General features: G+C 34.5%; 1 protein-coding gene across 1 annotated transcript in view; it reads left to right on the top strand.

Annotated features, from left to right (window-relative positions):
• The window catches only part of LOC109879957 (contactin-5), a 611,325-nt gene that overhangs the window by 322,716 nt on the left and 270,720 nt on the right, over positions 1 to 17,889 (top strand). The window lies entirely within an intron of this gene.

Genomic DNA, 17,889 nt, shown 5'->3' with positions numbered 1-17,889 from the left:
GTCCTGGTCAAAACTAGTGCTCTGCATAGGGCTGATATACATAAGAGGGCTGATATAAATACTATGCATGCCAGTCTCTCTTGGCTAAGAGTTGAGGAGAGACTGACTGCATCACTTCTTCTTTTTATAAGAAACATTCATGTGTTGAAAATCCCAAACTGTTTGCATAGTCAACTTACAAACAGTTCTGACACACACACTTCTTTTCACAGTCCCCAAATCCAGAAAGTGTACAGTATTATACAGAGCCATGATTGCATGGAACTCCCTTCTTATATACATCCCTTCTTCTTCCTTCCATCTCATATTGCTCAAATAAACAGCAAACCTGGTTTTAAAAAAACTGATAAAGCAACACCTCACGGCACAACGCCTCTCCCCCATTTGACCTAGATATGTTGTGTGTATCTATCGATAAGTAGGCAACATGTGCCTTCTTATAAATGCATGTTGTTCTGTCCTTGGGCTGTTCTTGTCTATTAATGTTCTGTATTATGTTTCATGTTTTGTGTTGGACACCAGGAAGAGTAGCTGCTGCTTTTGCAACAGCTAATGGGTATCCTAATAAAATACCAAAATATGGTTTAATTTGGGCCACTGACCCAGGCCTCACATCCCGGTACAGTATGTGGCTGTAAGGCATAATTACCCAACACTTTCCAGTAACATGGTAAACAGTACCGAGTGATGGCTGTTAGTATTAAAGAGCAAACTACAGCCTAAACCTGCCCTGAGTCTCACCTGTCATCAGGGTCATATTCATTAGAGCAAAATGTTTTACAACGGAACGTGAAAACAAGTGTTTCTTATTGGACACATCAGTGATCCCTCCCTGTTTTAGTCTGTTTTCTTCTGTTTGGTGCCTGGTGAAAAAACTGTGCCGTGAAAAAGAGTTTGACCCCTTTCTGATTTTCTCTGTTTGTGCATATTTTTTATATTTAATGTCAACAGATTTTCAACCAAAACCTAATATTAGATAAAGGTAACCTGAGTTTAAAAATATATATTTTATTTATTTTATGAACAAAGTTATGCAACACCCAATGCCCCTGTGTGAAAAAGTAATTGGTCCCTTAAACTCAATAACTAGTTGTGCCACCTTTAGCTGCAATGACTCCAACCAAACACTTCCTGTAGTTGTTGATCAGTATCTCACATCGCTGTGGAGGAATTCTGGCCCACTCTTCCATGCGGAACTGCTTTAACTCAGTGACATTTGTGGGTTTTCAAGCATGAACTGCTCGTTTCAGGTCCTGCCACAACATCTCTATTGGGATTAAGTCTAGACTTTGACAAGGCCATTCCAAAACTTCAAATGTGTTGCTTTTTAACCATTTTCATGTAGACTTGATTGTGTGTTTTGGATCATTGTCTTGCTGCATGACCCAGCAGGGCTTCAGCTCACAGACGGATGGGCCTGACATTCTCCTGTACAATTATCTGATACAGAGCAGAATTCATGGTTCCTTCTATTAAAGCTAGTCGTGCAGGTCCTGAGGCAGCAAAACATCCACAAACCATCACACTACCACCACTGTGCTTGACAAAACATCCCCAAACCATCACACTACCATCACTGTGCTTGACTGTTGGTATGAGGTTGTTAGTGTGAAATGCAGTGTTTGGTTTCTGCCCGTCATAATGGGACCTATGTTGTGTGTAATTGTGTTATTTGTAACATCAGGTTCCCTTTATCTAATATTAGGTTTTGGTTGAAGATGTGATAACATTCAGTATCAAAAATATACAAAAGTAGAGAAAATGACTTTTTCACAGCACTGTAACCCAGGTTTTGTGGAAATGTAACAAGCTGGTACCAGGCTTTGAAAAGGTAAGGCCGATGGTAGGTATTGCAATTGTCTTAAAATCTGAGAAATGTAAATGATGTTCTCTCTGCTTGGTAGAATAGCAATGAAAATCAGAATTCAGTTCATTTGCATCTTGATGTTTGACATGACTCTCAAAACATCATCACAACTTAATTTCCATGAGATGATGAGGCTTAGCCTGTTGTTATGTCTCATGTGAAGGCTGACCTTAGTAATGGTTAGCCTGTTGTTATGTCTCATGTGAAGGCTGACCTTAGTAATGGTTAGCCTGTTGTTATGTCTCATGTGAAGGCTGACCTTAGTAATGGTTAGCCTGTTGTTATGTCTCATGTGAAGGCTGACCTTAGTAATGGTTAGCCTGTTGTTATGTCTCATGTGAAGGCTGACCTTAGTAATGGTTAGCCTGTTGTTATGTCTCATGTGAAGGCTGACCTTAGTAATGGTTAGCCTGTTGTTATGTCTCATGTGAAGGCTGACCTTAGTAATGGTTAGCCTGTTGTTATGTCTCATGTGAAGGCTGACCTTAGTAATGGTTAGCCTGTTGTTATGTCTCACGTGAAGGCTGACCTTAGTAATGGTTAGCCTGTTGTTATGTCTCATGTGAAGGCTGACCTTAGTAATGGTTAGCCTGTTGTTATGTCTCATGTGAAGGCTGACCTTAGTAATGGTTGTTTACAATCCGCCTGTTGACAGATAGAACACAGACTCAAGTCTCTTCATACAAACAATCAACCTTTACAAGCAATTTACACGTTATGGTGGAAAAACCTGCTTCACTTGGATGGCAGAGTGCCACTGAATTGTAGACTAGGGGGCATCCCAAATGGCACACTCTTTACTAAATGGTGCACTACTTTTAACCAGAGCCCTGTGGAATAGCTTGCGATTTGGGACACACCTACACAGATTGGTGATTGCAGAATCGTAATGTGATTGGTCACTTGAGTAGAGGAGCCGTGTCTTGTGTCCTTATACATGATTTAATCGTAGCTTTATGTAGATACTATTAATCTACATATTGATTCAAATTTGTTTTCTTAAAATCCAAGCCCTCAAATGGTCAACCAACTAACAGTGATACAGTATTTATTGTATCAGGATGTAGATGTATTGTGTGTGTTTTCCATTCGGCCTGTGTATTGTATAGGAGTTCAACCATTCTGCTACTAGTGCTGGTCCTTCTAAGGAATGGAACAACATTGATGGTCCCTAACTGGGCCTTAACTGGACCCTAACTGGGCCTTAACTGGACCCTAACTGGGCCCTAACTGAGCCCTAACTGGACCCTAACTGGGCCCTAACTGGACCCTAACTGGGCCCTAACTGGGCCTTAACTGTAATACAGAACATTTAATATGAATTGGGATGTCTAAGAACCGGCCTTACACATCCCTATTCCCTGTATAGGAACCCTATTCCCTGTATAGGAACCCTATTCCCTGTGTATAGGCACCCTATTCCCCGGAACCCTATTATCTGTGTATAGGAACCCTATTCCCTGTATAGGAACCCTATTCCCTGTGTATAGGAACCCTATTCCCTGTGTATAGGAACCCTATTCCCTGTGTATAGGAACCCTATTCCCTCTGTATAGGAACCCTATTCCCTCTGTATAGGAACCCTATTCCCTGTATAGAAACCCTATTCCCTCTGTATAGGAACCCTATTCCCTCTGTATAGGAACCCTATTCCCTGTATAGGAACCCTATTCCCTGTATATGAACCCTATTCCCCGGAACCCTATTCCCTGCATAGGAACCCTATTCCCTGTGTATAGGAACCCTATTCCATGTGTATAGGAACCCTATTCCCTGTGTATAGGAACCCTATTCCCTGTGTATAGGAACCCTATTCCCTGTGTATAGGAACCCTATTCCCTCTGTATAGGAACCCTATTCCCTCTGTATAGGAACCCTATTCCCTGTATAGGAACCCTATTCCCTGTATAGGAACCCTATTCCCTGTGTATAGGAACCCTATTCCCTCTGTATAGGAACCTTATTCCCTCTGTATAGGAACCCTATTCCCTGTATAGAAACCCTATTCCCTCTGTATAGGAACCCTATTCCCTCTGTATAGGAACCCTATTCCCTGTATAGGAACCCTATTCCCTGTATATGAACCCTATTCCCCGGAACCCTATTCCCTGTATAGGAACCATATTTCCTGTGTATAGGAACCCTATTTCCTGTGTATAGGAACCCTATTCCCTGTGTATAGGAACCCTATTCCCTGTGTATAGGAACCCTATTCCCTGTGTATAGGAACCCTATTCCCTCTGTATAGGAACCCTATTCCCTCTGTATAGGAACCCTATTCCCTGTATAGGAACCCTATTCCCTCTATAGGAACCCTATTCCCTGTGTATAGGAACCCTATTTCCTGTGTATAGGAACCCTATTCCCTGTGTATAGGAACCCTATTCCCTGTGTATAGGAACCCTATTCTATGTGTATAGGAACCCTATTTCCTGTGTATAGGAACCCTATTTCCTGTGTATAGGAACCCTATTCCCTGTGTATAGGAACCCTATTCCCTGTGTATAGGAACCCTATTCCTTGTGTATAGGAACCCTATTCCCTGTGTATAGGAACCCTATTCCCCGTGTATAGGAACCCTATTCCATGTGTATAGGAACCATATTCCCCGGAACCCTATTATCTGTGTATAGGAACCCTATTCCCTGTATTAGAACACTATTCCCTCTGTATAGGAACCCTATTCCCTGGAACCCTATTATCTGTGTATAGGAACCCTATTATCTGTATAGGAACCCTATTCCCAGTATAGGAACCATATTCCATGTATAGGAACCCTATTCACTGTATAGGGTGTAATTTTGGACACACCCAAGGAAGCAGAGAGCCAATGGAATGATGTCTATAATAAGTATCAATTAATGTGTTGAATTGATCTCTGACCTGAGTCAACAGATCTTGTATATACTAACCAGGGGTGTGTCCTTAGAAAGTAACCAGGGGTGTGTCCTTAGAAAGTAACCAGGGGTGTGTCCTTAGAAAGTAACCAGGGGTGTGTCCTTAGATAGTAACTAGGGGTGTGTCCTTTGAAAGTAACCAGGGGTGTGTCCTTTGAAAGTAACCAGGGGTGTGTCCTTAGAAAGTAACCAGGGGTGTGTCCTTTGAAAGTAACCAGGGGTGTGTCCTTAGAAAGTAACCAGGGGTGTGTCCTTAGAAAGTAACCAGGGGTGTGTCCTTTGAAAGTAACCAGGGTTGTGTCCTTTGAAAGTAACTAGGGGTGTGTCCTTTGAAAGTAACTAGGGGTGTGTCCTTTGAAAGTAACTAGGGGTGTGTCCTTTGAAAGTAACCAGGGGTGTGTCCTTAGAAAGTAACCAGGGGTGTGTCCTTAGAAACTGTTGTAGCTAACGTGGTACTTTATTGATGACCCTGACCCTCAGTAGAACAGTGAACTGTGTTAGTTATTAAAGACACACAGACCGTCAGTATTACAGTAAACTGTATAACATTATAAATACCTGTAACTGTGTAGCATTGTAAATACCTGTAACTGTGTAGCATTATAAATACCTGTAACTGTGTAGCATTATAAATACCTGTAACTGTGTTGCATTATAAATACCTGTAACTGTGTTGCATTATAAATACCTGTAACTGTGTAGCATTATAAATACCTGTAACTGTGTAGCATTATAAATACCTGTAACTGTGTTGCATTATAAATACCTGTAACTGTGTATAATAGCATTATAAATACCTGTAAGTGTGTAGCATTATAAATACCTGTAACTGTGTAGCATTATAAATACCTGTAACTGGAGAATAGCATTGTAAATACCTGTAACTGTGTAGCATTATAAATACCTGTAACTGTGTAGCATTATAAATACCTGTAACTGTGGAGAATAGCATTATAAATACCTGTAACTCTGTAGCATTGTAAATACCTGTAAATGTGTAGCATTATAAATACCTGTAACTGTGTAGCATTATAAATACCTGTAACTGTGTAGCATTATAAATACCTGTAACTGTGGAGAATAGCATTATAAATACCTTTAACTGTGTAGCATTATAAATACCTTTAACTGTGTAGCATTATAAATACCTGTAACTGTGGAGAATAGCATTATGAATACCTGTAACTGTGGAGAATAGCATTATAAATACCTGTAACTGTGTAGCATTATAAATACCTGTAACTGTGTAGCATTATAAATACCTGTAACTGTGGAGAATAGCATTATAAATACCTGTAACTGTGTAGCATTATACATACCTGTAACTGTGTAGCATTATAAATACCTGTAACTGTGTAGCATTATAAATACCTGTAACTGTGTAGCATTATAAATACCTGTAACTGTGGAGAATAGCATTATAAATACCTGTAACTGTGTAGCATTATAAATACCTGTAACTGTGTAGCATTATAAATACCTGTAACTGTGGAGAATACCATTATAAATACCTTTAACTGTGTAGCATTATAAATACCTGTAACTGTGGAGAATAGCATTATAAATACCTTTAACTGTGTAGCATTATAAATACCTTTAACTGTGTAGCATTATAAATACCTGTAACTGTGGAGAATAGCATTATGAATACCTGTAACTGTGGAGAATAGCATTATAAATACCTGTAACTGTGTAGCATTATACATACCTGTAACTGTGTAGCATTATAAATACCTGTAACTGTGTAGCATTATAAATACCTGTAACTGTGGAGAATAGCATTATAAATACCTGTAACTGTGGAGAATAGCATTATAAATACCTGTAACTGTGTAGCATTATAAATACCTGTAACTGTGTAGCATTATAAATACCTGTAACTGTGTAGCATTATAAATACATGTAACTCTGGAGAATAGCATTATAAATACCTGTAACTGTGTAGCATTATAAATACCTGTAACTGTGGAGAATAGCATTACAAATACCTGTAACTGTGGAGAATAGCATTACAAATACCTGTAACTGTGGAGAATAGCATTGTAAATACCTGTAACTGTGGAGAATATCATTATAAATACCTGTAACTGTGGAGAATAGCATTGTAAATACCTGTAACTGTGTAGCATTATAAATACCTGTAACTGTGTAGCATTATAAATACCTGTAACTGTGGAGAATAGCATTATAAATACCTGTAACTGTGGAGAATAGCATTATAAATACCTGTAACTGTGTAGCATTATACATACCTGTAACTGTGTAGCATTATAAATACCTGTAACTGTCGAGAATAGCATTGTAAATACCTGTAACTGTGGAGAATAGCATTATAAATACCTGTAACTCTGTAGCATTATACATACCTGTAACTGTGTAGCATTATAAATACCTGTAACTGTGTAGCATTATAAATACCTGTAACTGTGGAGAATAGCATTGTAAATACCTGTAACTGTGGAGAATAGCATTATAAATACCTGTAACTGTGGAGAATAGCATTATAAATACCTGTAACTGTGTAGCATTATAAATACATGTAACTGTGTAGCATTATAAATACATGTAACTCTGGAGAATATCATTATAAATACCTGTAACTGTGGAGAATAGCATTATAAATACCTGTAACTGTGTAGCATTATAAATACCTGTAACTGTGTAGCATTATAAATACCTGTAAATGTGTAGCATTATAAATACCTGTAACTGTGGAGAATAGCATTACAAATACCTGTAACTGTGGAGAATAGCATTACAAATACCTGTAACTGTGGAGAATAGCATTGTAAATACCTGTAACTGTGGAGAATATCATTATAAATACCTGTAACTGTGGAGAATAGCATTGTAAATACCTGTAACTGTGTAGCATTATAAATACCTGTAACTGTGTAGCATTATAAATACCTGTAACTGTGTAGCATTATAAATACCTGTAACTGTGGAGAATAGCATTATAAATACCTGTTACTGTGTAGCATTATAAATACCTGTAACTGTGTAGCATTATAAATACCTGTAACTGTGTAGCATTATAAATACTTGTAACTGTGTAGCATTATAAATACCTGTAACTGTGGAGAATAGCATTATAAATACCTTTAACTGTGTAGCATTATAAATACCTGTAACTGTGTAGCATTATAAATACCTGTAACTGTGTAGCATTATAAATACCTGTAACTGTGGAGAATAGCATTATAAATACCTTTAACTGTGTAGCATTATAAATACCTGTAACTGTGTAGCATTATAAATACCTGTAACTGTGGAGAATAGCATTATAAATACCTTTAACTGTGTAGCATTATAAATACCTTTAACTGTGTAGCATTATAAATACCTGTAACTGTGGAGAATAGCATTATGAATACCTGTAACTGTGGAGAATAGCATTATAAATACCTGTAACTGTGTAGCATTATAAATACCTGTAACTGTGTAGCATTATAAATACTTGTAACTGTGGAGAATAGCATTATAAATACCTGTAACTGTGGAGAATAGCATTATAAATACCTGTAACTGTGTAGCATTATAAATACCTGTAACTGTGTAGCATTATAAATACCTGTAACTGTGTAGCATTATAAATACCTGTAACTGTGGAGAATAGCATTATAAATACCTGTAACTGTGAGCATTATAAATACCTGTAACTGTGGAGAATAGCATTATAAATACCTGTAACTGTGTAGCATTATAAATACCTGTAACTGTGTAGCATTATAAATACCTGTAACTGTGTAGCATTATAAATACCTGTAACTGTGTGGCATTATAAATACCTGTAACTGTGGAGAATAGCATTGTAAATACCTGTAACTGTGGAGAATAGCATTATAAATACCTGTAACTGTGTAGCATTATAAATACCTGTAACTGTGTAGCATTATAAATACCTGTAACTGTCGAGAATAGCATTGTAAATACCTGTAACTGTGGAGAATAGCATTATAAATACCTGTAACTCTGTAGCATTATAAATACCTGTAACTGTGGAGAATAGCATTGTAAATACCTGTAACTGTGGAGAATAGCATTATAAATACCTGTAACTGTGTAGCATTATAAATACCTGTAACTGTGTAGCATTATAAATACCTGTAACTGTGTAGCTTTATAAATACCTGTAACTGTGTAGCATTATAAATACCTGTAACTGTGTAGCATTATAAATACCTGTAACTGTGTAGCATTATAAATACCTGTAACTGTGGAGAATAGCATTACAAATACCTGTAACTGTGGAGAATAGCATTACAAATACCTGTAACTGTGGAGAATAGCATTGTAAATACCTGTAACTGTGGAGAATATCATTATAAATACCTGTAACTGTGGAGAATAGCATTGTAAATACCTGTAACTGTGTAGCATTATAAATACCTGTAACTGTGTAGCATTATAAATACCTGTAACTGTGTAGCATTATAAATACCTGTAACTGTGGAGAATAGCATTATAAATACCTGTTACTGTGTAGCATTATAAATACCTGTAACTGTGTAGCATTATAAATACTTGTAACTGTGTAGCATTATAAATACCTGTAACTGTGTAGCATTATAAATACCTGTAACTGTGGAGAATAGCATTATAAATACCTTTAACTGTGTAGCATTATAAATACCTGTAACTGTGTAGCATTATAAATACCTGTAACTGTGTAGCATTATAAATACCTGTAACTGTGGAGAATAGCATTATAAATACCTTTAACTGTGTAGCATTATAAATACCTGTAACTGTGTAGCATTATAAATACCTGTAACTGTGGAGAATAGCATTATAAATACCTTTAACTGTGTAGCATTATAAATACCTTTAACTGTGTAGCATTATAAATACCTGTAACTGTGGAGAATAGCATTATGAATACCTGTAACTGTGGAGAATAGCATTATAAATACCTGTAACTGTGTAGCATTATAAATACCTGTAACTGTGTAGCATTATAATACCTGTAACTGTGTAGCATTATAAATACCTGTAACTGTGTAGCATTATAAATACCTGTAACTGTGGAGAATAGCATTATAAATACCTGTAACTGTGTAGCATTATAAATACATGTAACTGTGGAGAATAGCATTATAAATACCTGTAACTGTGTAGCATTGTAAATACCTGTAACTGTGTAGCATTATAAATATCTGTAACTGTGGAGAATAACATTATAAATACCTGTAACTGTGTAGCATTATAAATACCTGTAACTGTGTAGCATTATAAATACCTGTAACTGTGTAGCATTATAAATACCTGTAACTGTGTGGCATTATAAATACCTGTAACTGTGGAGAATAGCATTGTAAATACCTGTAACTGTGGAGAATAGCATTATAAATACCTGTAACTGTGTAGCATTATAAATACCTGTAACTGTGTAGCATTATAAATACCTGTAACTGTGGAGAATAGCATTGTAAATACCTGTAACTGTGGAGAATAGCATTATAAATACCTGTAACTCTGTAGCATTATAAATACCTGTAACTGTGGAGAATAGCATTGTAAATACCTGTAACTGTGGAGAATAGCATTATAAATACCTGTAACTGTGTAGCATTATAAATACCTGTAACTGTGTAGCATTATAAATACCTGTAACTGTGTAGCTTTATAAATACCTGTAACTGTGTAGCATTATAAATACCTGTAACTGTGTAGCATTATAAATACCTGTAACTGTGTAGCATTATAAATACCTGTAACTGTGGAGAATAGCATTATAAATACCTGTAACTGTGTAGCATTATAAATACCTTTAACTGTGTAGCATTATAAATACCTTTAACTGTGTAGCATTATAAATACCTGTAACTGTGGAGAATAGCATTATGAATACCTGTAACTGTGGAGAATAGCATTATAAATACCTGTAACTGTGTAGCATTATACATACCTGTAACTGTGTAGCATTATAAATACCTGTAACTGTGTAGCATTATAAATACCTGTAACTGTGTAGCATTATAAATACCTGTAACTGTGGAGAATAGCATTATAAATACCTGTAACTGTGGAGAATAGCATTATAAATACCTGTAACTGTGTAGCATTATAAATACCTGTAACTGTGTAGCATTATAAATACCTGTAACTGTCGAGAATAGCATTGTAAATACCTGTAACTGTGGAGAATAGCATTATAAATACCTGTAACTCTGTAGCATTATACATACCTGTAACTGTGTAGCATTATAAATACCTGTAACTGTGTAGCATTATAAATACATGTAACTCTGGAGAATAGCATTATAAATACCTGTAACTGTGTAGCATTATTATTACCTGTAACTGTGTAGCATTATAAATACCTGTAACTGTGTAGCATTATAAATACCTGTAACTGTGGAGAATAGCATTACAAATACCTGTAACTGTGGAGAATAGCATTACAAATACCTGTAACTGTGGAGAATAGCATTGTAAATACCTGTAACTGTGGAGAATATCATTATAAATACCTGTAACTGTGGAGAATAGCATTGTAAATACCTGTAACTGTGTAGCATTATAAATACCTGTAACTGTGTAGCATTATAAATACCTGTAACTGTGTAGCATTATAAATACCTGTAACTGTGTAGCATTATAAATACCTGTAACTGTGTAGCATTATAAATACTTGTAACTGTGTAGCATTATAAATACCTGTAACTGTGTAGCATTATAAATACCTGTAACTGTGGATAATAGCATTATAAATACCTTTAACTGTGTAGCATTATAAAAACCTGTAACTGTGTAGCATTATAAATACCTGTAACTGTGGAGAATAGCATTATAAATACCTTTAACTGTGTAGCATTATAAATACCTGTAACTGTGTAGCATTATAAATACCTGTAACTGTGTAGCATTATAAATACCTGTAACTGTGGAGAATAGCATTATAAATACCTTTAACTGTGTAGCATTATAAATACCTGTAACTGTGTTGCATTATAAATACCTGTAACTGTGGAGAATAGCATTATAAATACCTTTAACTGTGTAGCATTATAAATACCTTTAACTGTGTAGCATTATAAATACCTGTAACTGTGGAAAATAGCATTATGAATACCTGTAACTGTGTAGCATTATAAATACCTGTAACTGTGTAGCATTATAAATACCTGTAACTGTGGAGAATAGCATTATAAATACCTGTAACTGTGTAGCATTGTAAATACCTGTAACTGTGTAGCATTATAAATACCTGTAACTGTGTAGCATTATAAATACCTGTAACTGTGTAGCATTATAAATACCTGTAACTGTGTAGCATTATAAATACCTGTAACTGTGTAGCATTATAAATACTTGTAACTGTGTAGCATTATAAATACCTGTAACTGTGTAGCATTATAAATACCTGTAACTGTGGAGAATAGCATTATAAATACCTTTAACTGTGTAGCATTATAAATACCTGTAACTGTGTAGCATTATAAATACCTGTAACTGTGGAGAATAGCATTATAAATACATTTAACTGTGTAGCATTATAAATACCTGTAACTGTGTAGCATTATAAATACCTGTAACTGTGTAGCATTATAAATACCTGTAACTGTGGAGAATAGCATTATAAATACCTTTAACTGTGTAGCATTATAAATACCTGTAACTGTGTTGCATTATAAATACCTGTAACTGTGGAGAATAGCATTATAAATACCTTTAACTGTGTAGCATTATAAATACCTTTAACTGTGTAGCATTATAAATACCTGTAACTGTGGAAAATAGCATTATGAATACCTGTAACTGTGTAGCATTATAAATACCTGTAACTGTGTAGCATTATAAATACCTGTAACTGTGTAGCATTATAAATACCTGTAACTGTGTAGCATTATAAATACCTGTAACTGTGGAGAATAGCATTATAAATACCTGTAACTGTGGAGAATAGCATTATAAATACCTGTAACTGTGGAGAATAGCATTATAAATACCTGTAACTGTGTAGCATTATAAATACCTGTAACTGTGTAGCATTATAAATACCTGTAACTGTGGAGAATAGCATTACAAATACCTGTAACTGTGGAGAATAGCATTATAAATACCTGTAATTGTGTAGCATTATAAATACCTGTAACTGTGTAGCATTATAAATACCTGTAACTGTGTAGCATTATAAATACCTGTAACTGTGGAGAATAGCATTACAAATACCTGTAACTATGGAGAATATCATTATAAATACCTGTAACTGTGGAGAATAGCATTGTAAATGCCTGTAACTGTGTAGCATTATAAATACCTATAACTGTGTAGCATTATAATACCTGTAACTGTGGAGAATAGCATTATAAATACCTGTAACTGTGTAGCATTATAAATACCTGCAACTGTGTAGCATTATAAATACATGTAACTGTGTAGCATTATAAATACCTGTAACTGTGTGGCATTATAAATACATGTAACTGTGTAGAATAGCATTGTAAATACCTGTAACTGTGGAGAATAGCATTGTAAATACATGTAACTGTGGAGAATAGCATTGTAAATACCTGTAAATGTGGAGAATAGCATTGTAAATACCTGTAAATGTGGAGAATAGCATTGTAAAAAACCTGTAACTGTGGAGAACAGTATTATAAATACCTGTAAGTGTGTAGAATAGCATTATAAATACCTGTTACTGTGTAGAATAGCATTGTAAATAACTGTAAATGTGTAGCATTATAAATACCTGTAACTGTGTAGCATTATAAATACCTGTAACTGTGGAGAATAGCATTATAAATACCTGTAACTGTGTAGCATTATAAATACCTGTAACTGTGTAGCATTATAAATACCTGTAACTGTGTAGCATTATAAATACCTGTAACTGTGTAGCATTATAAATACCTGTAACTGTGCAGCATTATAAATACCTGTAACTGTGGAGAATAGCATTGTAAATACCTGTAACTGTGTAGCATTATAAATACCTGTAACTGTGTAGCATTATAAATACCTGTAACTGTGGAGAATAGCATTATAAATACCTGTAACTGTGTAGCATTATAAATACCTGCAACTGTGTAGCATTATAAATACATGTAACTGTGTAGCATTATAAATACCTGTAACTGTGTGGCATTATAAATACCTGTAACTGTGGAGAATAGCATTATAAATACCTGTAACTCTGGAGAATAGCATTATAAATACATGTACTCTGGAGAATAGCATTATAAATACCTGTAACTGTGTAGCATTATTATTACCTGTAACTGTGTAGCATTATAATACCTGTAACTGTGTAGCATTATAAATACCTGTAACTGTGGAGAATAGCATTACAAATACCTGTAACTGTGGAGAATAGCATTACAAATACCTGTAACTGTGGAGAATAGCATTGTAAATACCTGTAACTGTGGAGAATATCATTATAAATACCTGTAACTGTGGAGAATAGCATTGTAAATACCTGTAACTGTGTAGCATTATAAATACCTGTAACTGTGTAGCATTATAAATACCATTAAAATAACTGTAACTGTGTAGCATTATAAATACCTGTAGACTGTGTAGCATTATAAATACCTGTAACTGTGTGAGCATTATAATAGCTGTACTGTTAGCCATTATAAATACCTGTAACTGTAGCATTATAAATACCTGTACTGTGGATTAATAGCATTATAAATACCTTAACGTGTAGCATTATAAAAACCTGTAAACTGTGTAGCATTATAAATACCTGTAACTGTGGAGAATAGCATTATAAAATACCTTTAACTGTGTAGCATTATAATACCTGTAACTTGTGTAGCATTATAAATACCTGTAACTGTGTAGCATTATAAATACCTGTAACTGTGGAGAATAGCAATTATAAATACCTTTAACTGTGTAGCATTATAATACCTGTAACTGTGTGCATTATAAATACCTGTAACTGTGGAGAATAGCATTATAAATACCTTTACTGTGGTAGCATTATAAATACCTTAACTGTGTAGCATTATAATACCTGTAACTGTGGAAAATAGCATTATGAATACCTGTAACTGTGTAGCATTATAAATACCTGTAACTGTGTAGCATTATAAATACCTGTAACTGTGGAGAATACATTATAAATACCTGTAACTGTGTAGCATGTGTAAATACCTGTAACTGTGTAGCATTATAAATACCTGTAACTGTGTAGCATTATAATACCTGTAACTGTTGTAGCATTATAATAACCTGTAACTGTGTAGCATTATAAATACCTGTAACTGTGTAGCATTATAAATACTTGTAACTGTGTAGCATATAAATACCTGTAACTGTGTAGCATTATAAATACCTGTCACTGTGGAGAATAGCATTATAAATACACTTAACTGTGTAGCATTATAAATACCTGTAACTGTGTAGCATTAGAAATACCTGTAACTGTGGAGAATAGCATTATAAATACATTTAACTGTGTAGCAGTATAAATACCTGTAACTGTGTAGCATTATAAATACCTGTAACTGTGTAGCATTATAAATACCTGTAAACTGTGGAGAATAGCATTATAAATACCTTTAACTGTGTAGCATTATAAATACCTTTAACTGTGGTAGCATTATAAATACCTGTAACTGTGGAAAATAGCATTATGAATACCTGTAACTGTGTAGCATTATAAATACCTGTAACTGTGTAGCATTATAAATACCTGTAACTGTGTAGCATTATAAATACCTGTAACTGTGTAGCATTATAAATACCTGTAACTGTGGAGAATAGCATTATAAATACCTGTAACTGTGGAGAATAGCATTATAAATACCTGTAACTGTGGAGAATAGCATTATAAATACCTGTAACTGTGTAGCATTATAAATACCTGTAACTGTGTAGCATTATAAATACCTGTAACTGTGGAGAATAGCATTACAAATACCTGTAACTGTGGAGAATAGCATTATAAATACCTGTAATTGTGTAGCATTATAAATACCTGTAACTGTGTAGCATTATAAATACCTGTAACTGTGTAGCATTATAAATACCTGTAACTGTGGAGAATAGCATTACAAATACCTGTAACTATGGAGAATATCATTATAAATACCTGTAACTGTGGAGAATAGCATTGTAAATGCCTGTAACTGTGTAGCATTATAAATACCTATAACTGTGTAGCATTATAAATACCTGTAACTGTGGAGAATAGCATTATAAATACCTGTAACTGTGTAGCATTATAAATACCTGCAACTGTGTAGCATTATAAATACATGTAACTGTGTAGCATTATAAATACCTGTAACTGTGTGGCATTATAAATACATGTAACTGTGTAGAATAGCATTGTAAATACCTGTAACTGTGGAGAATAGCATTGTAAATACATGTAACTGTGGAGAATAGCATTGTAAATACCTGTAAATGTGGAGAATAGCATTGTAAATACCTGTAAATGTGGAGAATAGCATTGTAAAAACCTGTAACTGTGGAGAACAGTATTATAAATACCTGTAAGTGTGTAGAATAGCATTATAAATACCTGTTACTGTGTAGAATAGCATTGTAAATAACTGTAAATGTGTAGCATTATAAATACCTGTAACTGTGTAGCATTATAAATACCTGTAACTGTGGAGAATAGCATTATAAATACCTGTAACTGTGTAGCATTATAAATACCTGTAACTGTGTAGCATTATAAATACCTGTAACTGTGTAGCATTATAAATACCTGTAACTGTGTAGCATTATAAATACCTGTAACTGTGCAGCATTATAAATACCTGTAACTGTGGAGAATAGCATTGTAAATACCTGTAACTGTGTAGCATTATAAATACCTGTAACTGTGTAGCATTATAAATACCTGTAACTGTGGAGAATAGCATTATAAATACCTGTAACTGTGTAGCATTATAAATACCTGCAACTGTGTAGCATTATAAATACATGTAACTGTGTAGCATTATAAATACCTGTAACTGTGTGGCATTATAAATACCTGTAACTGTGGAGAATAGCATTATAAATACCTGTAACTCTGGAGAATCGCATTATAAATACCTGTAACTGTGTAGCATTGTAAATACCTGTAACTGTGGAGAATAACATTATAAATACCTGTAACTGTGTAGCATTATAAATACCTGTAACTGTGGAGAATAGCATTACAAATACCTGTACCTGTGGAGAATAGCATTGTAAATACCTGTAACTGTGGAGAATAGCATTGTAAATACCTGTAACTGTGTAGCATTATAAATACCTATAACTGTGTAGCATTATAAATACCTTTAACTGTGTAGCATTATAAATACCTGTAACTGTGGAAAATAGCATTATGAATACCTGTAACTGTGGAGAATAGCATTATAAATACCTGTAACTGTGTAGCATTATAAATACCTGTAACTGTGGAGAATAGCATTATAAATACCTGTAACTGTGGAGAATAGCATTATAAATACCTGTAACTGTGGAGAATAGCATTATAAATACCTGTAACTGTGGAGAATAGCATTACAAATACCTGTAACTATGGAGAATATCATTATAAATACCTGTAACTGTGGAGAATAGCATTGTAAATACCTGTAACTGTGTAGCATTATAAATACCTGTAACTGTGTAGCATTGTAAATGCCTGTAACTGTGGAGAATAGCATTGTAAATACCTGTAACTGTGGAGAATAGCATTATAAATACCTGTAACTGTGTAGCATTATAAATACCTGTAACTGTGTAGCATTATAAATACCTGTAACTGTGTAGCATTATAAATACCTGTAACTGTGTAGCATTATAAATACCTGTAACTGTGGAGAATAGCATTGTAAATACCTGTAACTGTGTAGCATTATAAATACCTATAACTGTGTAGCATTATAAATACCTTTAACTGTGTAGCATTATAAATACCTGTAACTGTGGAAAATAGCATTATGAATACCTGTAACTGTGGAGAATAGCATTATAAATACCTGTAACTGTGTAGCATTATAAATACCTGTAACTGTGGAGAATAGCATTATAAATACCTGTAACTGTGGAGAATAGCATTATAAATACCTGTAACTGTGGAGAATAGCATTATAAATACCTGTAACTGTGGAGAATAGCATTACAAATACCTGTAACTATGGAGAATATCATTATAAATACCTGTAACTGTGG

Source organism: Oncorhynchus kisutch, linkage group LG15 (genome assembly GCF_002021735.2).
Source record: "Oncorhynchus kisutch isolate 150728-3 linkage group LG15, Okis_V2, whole genome shotgun sequence".
In the NCBI taxonomy this organism is placed as follows: domain Eukaryota; kingdom Metazoa; phylum Chordata; class Actinopteri; order Salmoniformes; family Salmonidae; genus Oncorhynchus; species Oncorhynchus kisutch.
The sequence above is the reverse complement of the archived record's forward strand: the minus strand, read 5'-3'. Positions and strand labels throughout refer to the sequence as shown.